We start from the raw sequence: 10,680 nt of genomic DNA, 5'->3' as shown, positions 1-10,680 counted from the left end.
AAGTAAATGACAAGCCCTGGTTAGACTCTGGAAAACGGCTGCATGCACACAAAATAGCAATGGTTCTTAATTCACTTATGCCTGGGAATATTTCATATTTTCTTCTGAACTGTGCTTGAAATATGCTTTCATTTGTAAATTCAAGCCCTGTATTTTTTTCTCTTTGTCTTTGCTGTTTGCAAGGATTCAGATTTTAATCAGGGCATCCTGTGCATCCATTCTAAGYATTTTTGGCAGTAAGCATTTATTCAGTATGAGAAAATCAGTTGCCTTAGCACAGTGAGCTTAGCTAAGGGCTGGGAAGGATGGGTGATGAAAAGTAGGCTGAATGGCTGGCACTATTCTCTTTCCTCAGCTGAAAAAGAAATTTTGCAGAGTTAATTTCTGTTTGAACTAATTAAAGTTTTAAGTTGGGACAGTGTGTACCACACACCTGATTGCAATCCACCTGCATAGGCCCTTCAGATTGGCTCCTACTGTTTTTATCCTTAGGTTTTCATTAATTAAGTGCATAAACGTAAGCCTTATTAAAAAGAAAAAGAAGTCCAGACTTGCTCATTGCAAATAACTTTTCCCATAGTCCCATGCCTATGGTGAGAATTAACTACTGCAGGACGGACTCTGTAATATCAGCAATTGGACACAAGTCCGGCCCCATAAAATGCATACGATGGGGATGATGATGCTTTTATAGAAACAGCAAATTAATCTTTCTAAAAAAAATTGTAACACTGAAGATGCCAAGTCAAAGTGGAGGCCTTCCTCCATCTTCTAGAGCTGTGAAACAGTTTATGATGTGGTACATTGTACCAATAARAACTAGCCTGGTTTAGGGGCCAGGTGAAGTTCAGTGTTACCAGGATAAGTCTTTGAACCCACCTGCCCATCTGAATTATGTTCCCCTGGCATAGGCGATCTCCTGGCAGCTTGGAAAGGGAGCATTAGGCTTGTATGACAGATGTCTTGAAGCTAACTCTGAATTTACAGCTCCCGGGGTTCTGGATGCTTCATTAGTCCTCTCCTGCTGGCACCTTGCAGCGTGTCAGGTTGTGTTAATTTGCTTGTCATCACTTTTAGCTGTATCGTTCATAAATGGGAACCGTCTTGTCTGTCTCTCTCTGCAATATATATTGAGATAAGGAGTCCCCAGGACACCAGTCTTGTCGATGCAGCTCACCTCAGCCACAGAAATTCTCTGCTTTTCTTCCTGTTCCCCTGGTGGTAAACTCCACTTAACCCAGATAAATTAGTTCAGGTATAAAGAAGCATTCAGCTGCCTAAAAGGTGAGATCAAGTAAAGGATCCCATTATATTACTTACCACTTTTTTTTCTGTGCCRCTTAATTTCTAGCGTAACAGCTTCATCTTTCACCACAGTTCATAACACGCTTACACCCAGGCCAAAATACTTGCACTGATATTTATTTTCACTGAAAACCAGCACCATTTCCCTTAGCTATGCTATTTCAGTGTGTGTTCCTCAATGGGACAGTCTAGAAGTACATCAGGAAGGCAATAAGGCACCTGGGCCAGTAGCCCCACACGGCTGCTGCACCCCGTGTTGACTGGAGAAGCAAAGGCAGGTCCCCGCGTTGCACATGAGAGAGAACTCTTGTTTTGAAATGTCATCTCACCTGTTGCAGCCTCCTTGACGGTGACAAAAATTATAAAGATACTGATGTTTTAATTAGCCTGACCCACCAAGTGAACAATAATATGTTTAATATCCCTTTACCAGTTTTATAGTTCTGCATGATCATACATAATGTCTCTGTCACTTAGAAAGCCTGATTTTCCTCTTCATCTATCACTATGAAAAAAATAGCTAAATTATCTACTTGCCTCCCAGTTAAATCTTACAACAATTATATYATCAGAGTTAAAGAGACTGCAGCTCAACTGCAGAAGAGATGTTTATGTTGGGAAAAACTTGCGCGACTTTTACGGATTCTGTGGAATTTTTTGGTGTTTGGCATCGTTCCTCATAGCACAAAACTTCCCTGCACGCGAGAGGATTTGTTGCTAAAGCTCAGGCATAAATATGCTGTAAATATTTAGTAAATTGTAGTAAATTGCCTAGTAAATATGCTGGCAAAGATGTGCTTGTTCTGATTGCTGTCTAAACAGTTATCTAAACAGCGAGAGCCAAACAGGCAAGAGAATGTTTTGCGATCTGAATTAGGATTTTTACCAACACACTGTGGTAGCCAGCAGGGTCCTACCCACCCTAGACAGCCGTGAGCACCAACGCAGAGAGGCCAAGCTCCAATCTATTTGSTTATCCACCGGCAACATCTACTCTTTGTGAAGCCCAAGGCACTGCACGGGAGTAAGTGACTGCACCAGRGCCCCCAAGGCCATTAGACTCTGGGTCGCGCCATCTAGACTGGAAAACTGCACCTTGCCTCAAAGGAGCAGGCAGAGCCACCCGCCAGCCAGGTTGACCAGCCATTGCCGTTCCCTCAAAAAAAGGCCTGATGAGGGAGCACCGCTGGAAGAAGGCTGGGGGACGAAGAGAGGCCCTGGCTGCTCCAAGAGTTATCCGTCTGGATTAAAATCTGGCAGGATGACCCTACCTCCTTTTGCTCCACAACCATCTGAGAGGGTGAAGATTGATTCGGCTGTGCTTTGTTTCACTAACTCTGCAGAATAATTGCCTTCCAGGAGGAGCTTGGAGTGGGTTTCCTCTACCGGATGCTATTTCCACGCAGAGAGGAATTGATGAAGCACTGCCATTGCGTCGCCGCGCAGCACCTCCAGGTGCAAATGTGCTCTTGAGCCACAGAAAACAATTCCGTCATTGCAGTGGATTTGCACTGAGATGCAGCATGTACGGGACTGTGTGTCTGGCACACAAAGAGTTCTGTGATGCTGAAACAGCTTATGTGACAACCCAGAGAGAATCCCAGCCAATTAATGTAAAAATTAAGACACTTCACTTACTTAAACACTTTGGTATTAAAAGTTAATTACCGCACTAGGAATTAATTACATGTAGATACTTGCATTAAGAACCAGAAAAACAACCCAGGTTACATCAAAGTATCAAAGAGTTAAAGAAAGTATGTCTGAAGAGCTTTCGTTTCTCCATGAAGCATTTGCTTTATCTCTAGTGGCCCTTGCAATTGCAGCATGGGCCGGATGCTATTCTCAGCCATCCTGGTGCCCATGCCCAGGGACTCTGGTGGCATTACTGCTGCTCTGACAGCATTATTGCCAAGCTGCATGTGTGCTAGTGCAACACTAACAGACATAATCTCTCTTTCTCCCATAAAAGAGTCAAAATTTCTTCTGATTCCCAAAAACATCAGTCCTAGAGATTCAGGAGCTGTCAGATGAAGGCAGCTGTTATATAGCTCAGATGTTCAAGTATTTGCTCCTGTTGGAGAAAATAGCACTAATGTCACTCTGGAAAGAAAAAGGGTGTGTAGGTATATCACAAATCCTACAGTTCAGGTAGGACCTTGTCAGGTACTTCACAGCTGCCATAATGGAGGAGGCTACRTCCTTTGGTGGCTATCTCTTCTCGTTAGCAATAGCGACACTGCTTCCACTACCTCTATTGCAGGACTGTCAAACAGCAAGGGAGCAAGGACTTTTCAATACCAGCCTAGACCAAAACAAAGCAGAGGCTGTGGGGAACCAGTTTCCAAAATGGTGTATTCCGATCCCAGGAATGTGAGACCATCAGACCTCRATACACAGACAAAGGAAGGCAAACTGTTTCATCAGACCTGTTTTCTCTCCTTACCCAGACCTGCACACCGCCAGAACAAGAGCATCCTCTTGAGCTAATCAAGTAGCAGAGAGTGAGAAAACAAAAAGCTGTTCTTATGCCTATTTCCAGGGGATACAGGGAGGCTGCACAAATGTTTACACAGCAGATTGCCTCCAAGATGCATCTGGCACTTCTAAACCAATTCCCAAAAAAATGGCTGGACTGAATATTTTCTGCTGGTGCTGAGTATTTTTATAGCAGCCAGATATACTACAGATTACAAGAGCTGCCTCTCAGCTTGCATAGTCAGGAAACATCCCATAATCCCCTTCTTATAAAAAAGAAAGACTCCCCTATTTGGACATGAATTCACCTGAGACAGCAGGATACAGACATTGCATATTGCAACTAAAGGTCTCCGGTAACTTCAGGGTGAAAATCCACATTTCCTCCCTTCCTCACCAAGGAAAGCTCTGATGTTCAGCAATTCTCTCAAGAGGCTTTAAAAACAAACAARCAAGCAAACAAACCTTCAGACAGCCCCTTACCCTTCCCGTCTGAATGCAGATGCAACACTCCCCCTGCTCCCTGGTTAGATGGTCTCAGGACAGACAAGGACACAGACTCTCTCTCAGGTCGGGAGCTCCCTTTTCCTCCACCGCACACAGAAACACTGCCCTTCTCTCAAAGGGATAGCTGCCCAGCATCTCTCGATGCTTGCCTTGCAGCCCAGGCATCTCACACTGATGTTATATCCCCCTCTCCCTTCCCTGCTCCATCCTCTTCCTTGCCACAGCTTCTCCCAGCCTGTCCTCCTGCAACGCTATCCGCCTGCTGCCTACTATAGCAATTCTGGGATTGACAGGATGGTCTGCTGGGATTAATTAGGTCCTTCACTGACCTTTTCCAGAACACTGCTGGGACTCATCAGCAACCCTAGCGTCACTTTCACCTTAAAACTAAAGGCTCAAGAATTCAAATTTGCCGACATAAGCCAACAAAGGGACCTTATTAAATGCAGTTGCAATACTGGCTGTAACCACTGTCTTGCAGACAAATCCAGTCTGCAAGATTTTAGCTTTAAGCTCTACCTGGCGCATGGCACGTCGGTCAAGATGCCCTCATTCATGCTCAGGCACCCTTTGCTGCCTGACACTCAAATTCAGCTGACGCTGCTCAAGCTTTGCCGCTGCGCTACTACCATGGCCATTCGTTATGGTGCATGCACGCCTGCCAGCACGCCCCCTTTGCCTCTCCACAGCACACGGTAAACCGCTGGGTTGAGCAGAGTCATTTATCTTCTTGTTTTTAACATCGACCTTTCTTTTTTTACTAGCCTTTTTCGATCCTTGAGAATTCTTGAAAAATGCAGAGGGAGCAGCAGCATGGCCCAAAGTGATGTTTTCGAGTCACTGCTTTTTTAAGAATAGTGCTTCCCACTCTAATATCTAAACCAAAACGTTTGTAAACAAGTGATGGCATTTGGGGTGAAAGGACATAAACACTATACTGTTGCAGGAACATGCAATTCAAAGGAGACTGCAAAACAGCCAAATCCCCACATAAACTTTTGACAAGATTTTTCGTGAAAAACCACTTTTGAAAATGCTAAGTTTTTAAACCTCTTATTCCCTTAATTCATCTATGCCAAGCACGCAACATGATTACACTGCTGTGTATACATTAAAACACAATAATTATATCATATTTGTTCTGCTTTCCCCCATTCATCTTTTTAATTAAATTGACCCTTTAGGATTTTCTCTTTCAGGCGGTGAATTGAGTTTGTCTGAGAAATTAAAGGCATTAAGTTGCTTTGAGATATGCAGAAGGCAGTGATTTCTAACCCCTTTTTCAGAAAAGGTATGATTCTCACACACAGCAGTGGAATAAATAAATCACCCTCAGGCCATTTTCAGTCAGATGCACATCTTCATCTTTTTCTCTTTGTTCTTTGTGTCATACACGCATTAGAGATTTCCACATATGCTGGTGGATTGGTGTCAGCAACTTACTGCTGACAGTGCATGCCCACAGGAAACCTGGGACAGATGACGACTGCTATTCGCACAGATCACTGTTATGAAATTACTGTGGCTAAAGGGCAATAAYTTTTTTGCATTATGACAAAAAGTCCAGTGTGATTTTCTTTCCCCCCAACAGAAAGCAAGCAAAGAAATAAGCACTGCCAGACTTGGCAAGGGTGGGAGCACTGATGTGCATTGTCCCACCTCCGATATCCCCTCCACACTCCCAGGAATGCAGCAGTAAGGAAGAAAGACCAGGTTCTCCCATTTGCACGTGGCCCATTACCAGCCAAAGCCAACTAGAGTAGTTCAAACTTTGAGCATTGCTAAGCTGCCAGGATGCATGGCAGTCCCTGTTCTCGCTGCAAACCCAAGTGTCAGACCAGATCACCCCCGTCACAGTTGTTTGTGGGATAGGATGCTACAAAATCAAGCAAGGCAAGTAGGACTTTGAAGTAATTGGTTTTGTAACAATTCACAGTCTTCCAGACAGCACCTTTTTAAGTTTGGTTTTGAAGGAGATGATGGAGAAGGTGTGGAAAGAAGAGGGGTAGGTTAACATGACCTGTAACATTACATGCCCACAGAGCTGAGCGTGTTCAAACCCATTTCCTGAGCATCTTCATATTTCTTTCCTTTACTTCTTTCACTGTCTGTCACTTATACTAATCACTGTCATTTTGTTTTCTTTAGATCTTTCATTCTCACACTCCTTTATCTTTGTTTTATCTTTCATATCTTATTTTGAAGTTTGAAACTTGAGCTTCTATGCCATGAGGGAAAGTCCCAATCACAGTTGAATTGTCAGGGTGGGAGGAAACATTACCAGAACGTAAATCTCTTGGCAGCAAAACAGTTGAATTAAGAGATCACTTCTGAAAGGCTCTGTGGGAAGAGCTACATTCTTTAAATTTTGCAGAGCTCCTTTTTTTTCTGACTGGTAGGAAAGGCTGAGTTGGCTCCACTAGAATCTGAGCATCATCCTTTGACCACTGAACCATCCTTACTCTTCTCACTCACGATGGTTAGCAAGATCAAAATGCTTAGCTCACAGGATTATTTTCCAGCTTGTTCAGTACTCTTTCCAAAGCTAAAGGCAAAAAGATAAACAGGCTTATAAACTTGGATTGTTTAATCTACATACTCTAGGCATTAAACCTGCTGAGACTTTTTATATCACTGTAATTACTTTCATTCAGACTGCTAAAGCCAGAATCATTAGCTTAGGTTACGATGACCTATACGCATGTTTAAAACCCATTTATCCTATTAAAGAGATTTAAAATTTGTCTCCTTTCGTGACATGTCAGTGATTCTTGATTTATGATTTGGACATGCTGCAAAAGTAAAAGCAATTACCTCTCTTATGGTCAAATCCCACTGCCTCAAGGTTGCCAGAATACATCTAAAAATGAAAAGCAACAGCTCTAATCTTCAGCGTGAATGACAAATGCAATGGCTATTGAAATACTGCCTACGCTGGTATCTGCATACCAGGGAGCACTACATCAGCTGACAAGTTTCAGCAGGAACAATTACACCTCAAGCTTCTCAGGATCCAATGTGCTGGTTGCTCCCTGTCAGTAGCRTTACTCTCTGTTTATCTGCTCTAGCTTTTTTAAGAAATGAGAGGAAAAAAAACCACTCTGTTAATCTCTGGATTTCTCCATGCCACCTTGCAAGAGCCACAATCTTTCATTTGAACACTTTTCCTTTGAAGCCTCCCTGAATTTTATTTCAAATGAAGTTTCTCTGAATGCTCCTAGAAATACAATGACTCTATAATGCAGAATATAGCTGGTTGTTGCACCACTTTGAGAATCTGAAATGCAGCCACAAAATAGGCTAAGCCAGGCACAGTTTTGTCCAGAAAGGACCCCAGAACCAGCCTCCTTTGGAAAAATTACCAAACTCTCATATTTTTGTCCCAGACAAAATATGTTTGGAGGTCTGAAGGTCTCACCCACACGGATGGGTGCTGATGGTCAGATGTTGACCCTGCAATTGAAGCGAATGAAATATGAGCCAGTTTAGTTGTACCTGTGCAAAACTATGCCCAGACTAGCTAACTAGAAACATATATAAAACAGTCAGTGTGTCTGGATATCACCGAGACCTGAAAGTTCCCTGGAAGCATCCGTTTGAAACAAAGGGTATATATAAAAAGTACGGCCCCACTCTGGGAGTGGGGGTTATAGCAATTTTTCTTATGCAACTATAAACAAAAACCCCACATATAAGTCAAGGTACTCACTCCTAAAAACATGGAAGTTGTTCCCTCTCTTCTCAGGATAGCAGAGAGTCAAACTGGCAAGATCTTCTGGAAATTTCTCTAATATTCATGTATTTCTTCTGGTATGAAGTCATTCTAACAGTCACATAAGTTCAATTTTAAATGCTTCAGTTTAGAAATAACTACRCTTTTGTTCATGCTCAGGAAATTAGAAAAAGTGATTATTCCAATGCCTCCCACCCTTCTTTTTGGCCTCTACTAATGAAAAATCGGCTTTGGGTTTATTGTATATATATGTTATAATATATGGATGGCTTTGGCCTGCACAACAAAGTTGTGCATAAAACATTACTAAGCCAGCCAGTGTAAAATGACCGGAGTATAACCTGACTGATTGGTAACAGCTGTAGGGTCTGCTCACTGTCTTACTTCACAGGGCTGGAAAGCAGTCTTAGGATTAACCCCTGTTCCCACTTGAGTCAATAGCAAACTTGCTCTYCACTTCAGGGACTCAGAACTCACCACTCTTCTCAAATACCAGTCTCATCCAACTCAAAACTCACTTTCAGAGCCCTCATTTGAAAACCATAATTCTTTAAAACTTTCATAACCAACTTCCTTACCTCCAGTCATATTAACAGTCCTGCTTATTAAAGCTTCTTAAAATGCAGTGATGCTCCTTCGGCAGGTGGCCACCAGCACTTGCCCATAACGGCTTTCTCCACTGGCTGTCTAGTGACATAACCACAGAAATGGCCAATATTTTACAGCTCTTCCCCAGCCTTTCAGTGCTGCCAYTTCCTTTTGCTGTGCAAAATGAGAAGCACGCACTAGACACAGTTGTCGTCAGGGGCTCCAGTAAAGATGGCAAAGTAACCAAACAAAAAACAAATAAAACCAAATGACTCTATAACTCACCRTTAGACTCACCAAAGTTACATATCCTAAGGCCAATTACTAAATAAGAACAGATGTCAGCCAGAATAATAAACACAGACTAGAAAAGGGTGAGCCCCGGGACAACAATCAGGGATTTGTTTGGTAAAAAGTGTCCAACTTTTAATTTTCAGTTGCAACTTGCATTCCAGTATGCCAGAGGCTGGATCCAACAGATGTGYATAAAATCTACTTTTTAATCATGATTTCTGCAATATATAATTTCTTTTAAACTACCTGTGTGTGTGCTTACATATATACGCTCAATTAGTGTGTGCTATTAAGTGACATCTTAGGGAATTGTTACTAGCCCTTCTTTTAGGCTAAAGCCAATTTCTTTAAGTTTCAGGTGATTTTCTTCACCATGCTGCATGGGGTTTTTTTTAGAAATGTTGTCTGCAAAAATAGATCCAAACTAGGTTTTTTTTAATAGATCAGTTTCCACTGGTAGAACTAAACAAATACCCTCCCCTCCCACCCTTAAAACAGCTTTGTAATAGTTCAGTCTTTTTAGAAAGTCAAGGAACACAACACTTGAATACTGGTACATGAGAGCATAAGCTATAATCAGTTTTAATATCTAAATGAGCATGTTGGCCACAAACATCCACAACTTATGCTGTAGTTCTCCCAACCTTCAGACTGAAACAGTTTGGATTCTTTGCAAGGCAATCCATTAGCAAAGAAAATTTACCTCTAGAACTACAACTGTTAAATGATGTATAATTTGATAACATGTTACAACAGAATTATCGTTAAAACACAAAATAAAGTCCCTGTGGGAATGAAATAATAACAATCTTCAATACTGCAATTATTTGAGACTGGCTAAAAATGTCTTTGCAGTTACTTGAGGAGGCATAAAAAGGCTATTTAGGATGTGAGTCTCCCAGGGTGGGGGGGAATCATGCCTTCCATATAGACACCTAGTTTAACACACCTGCAACGTGCAAGATAATATTCCTGCTAAGGAACTGAAGGGGAAAAAAAAATTACATTTTATAACTACAGGCAAGTAACACAGCAGCGATTAAAGTTTGTTATGAAGACAGTTACATAAAACAGGCAACAGGCTATAAGGAGGGATTTGAGTTGCATAATGTTTATTAGCACCTAAGGGCAAAATTACAGACCGCTTAAGTTATACCTTGTCCAGGTGTTAAGTGAAAAACAACCACCTCCACCCAAAATGGAGATGRAGATAGCCTGCTATTCGCTAGTTCCCTAACCCTGAAGGTACTCAAAACTCAGAGGGGGGCCCTGGGTACTGCGAGTGTCCGCAGTGTCCCTGTGGGAGCTGTCCACGCCGGGCTCTCCCGCGGCAGGGCCCTGACGCCTTCCTCCCACGGAAACACGGGCAGCCTCAGAATTGAGGCAAAACCACCTAGCTGGGTGTGGCACTGGTTCCCCAAAAGCATGAAAGCTTAGGTCAGACAAAGAGTCAGAACAATCCAGCTTCTAAACACAATTTATTATGTATTTTTACCGGCAAATAAAAGAAGTGTCATGGAAAAGGTAAAGGAAGAAATGGGCAGGGAGACAGAAGTAGCCCCGGATTGCCTAAGGGAATAATGTTTTTGCTTTCCTTTGAGAAAATGCAGCCAAAAATCTGTCACAGAGACTTGCGTAAATCCACCAGGAGTTAAGCCACGGTAGCAAAAGTCACAACAAAACGTACAAGACAGAAGGATTTCCACACCAGCACGAGAATTAAAATAGTGGGCCAAAATCGCTGACCATCCTCTATGCACTTATAGAAGTCTTGT

This window comes from Apteryx rowi, unplaced genomic scaffold (assembly GCF_003343035.1).
Source record: "Apteryx rowi isolate R43461 unplaced genomic scaffold, aptRow1 scaffold_1, whole genome shotgun sequence".
NCBI lineage: Eukaryota > Metazoa > Chordata > Aves > Apterygiformes > Apterygidae > Apteryx > Apteryx rowi.
The sequence above is the reverse complement of the archived record's forward strand: the minus strand, read 5'-3'. Positions refer to the sequence as shown.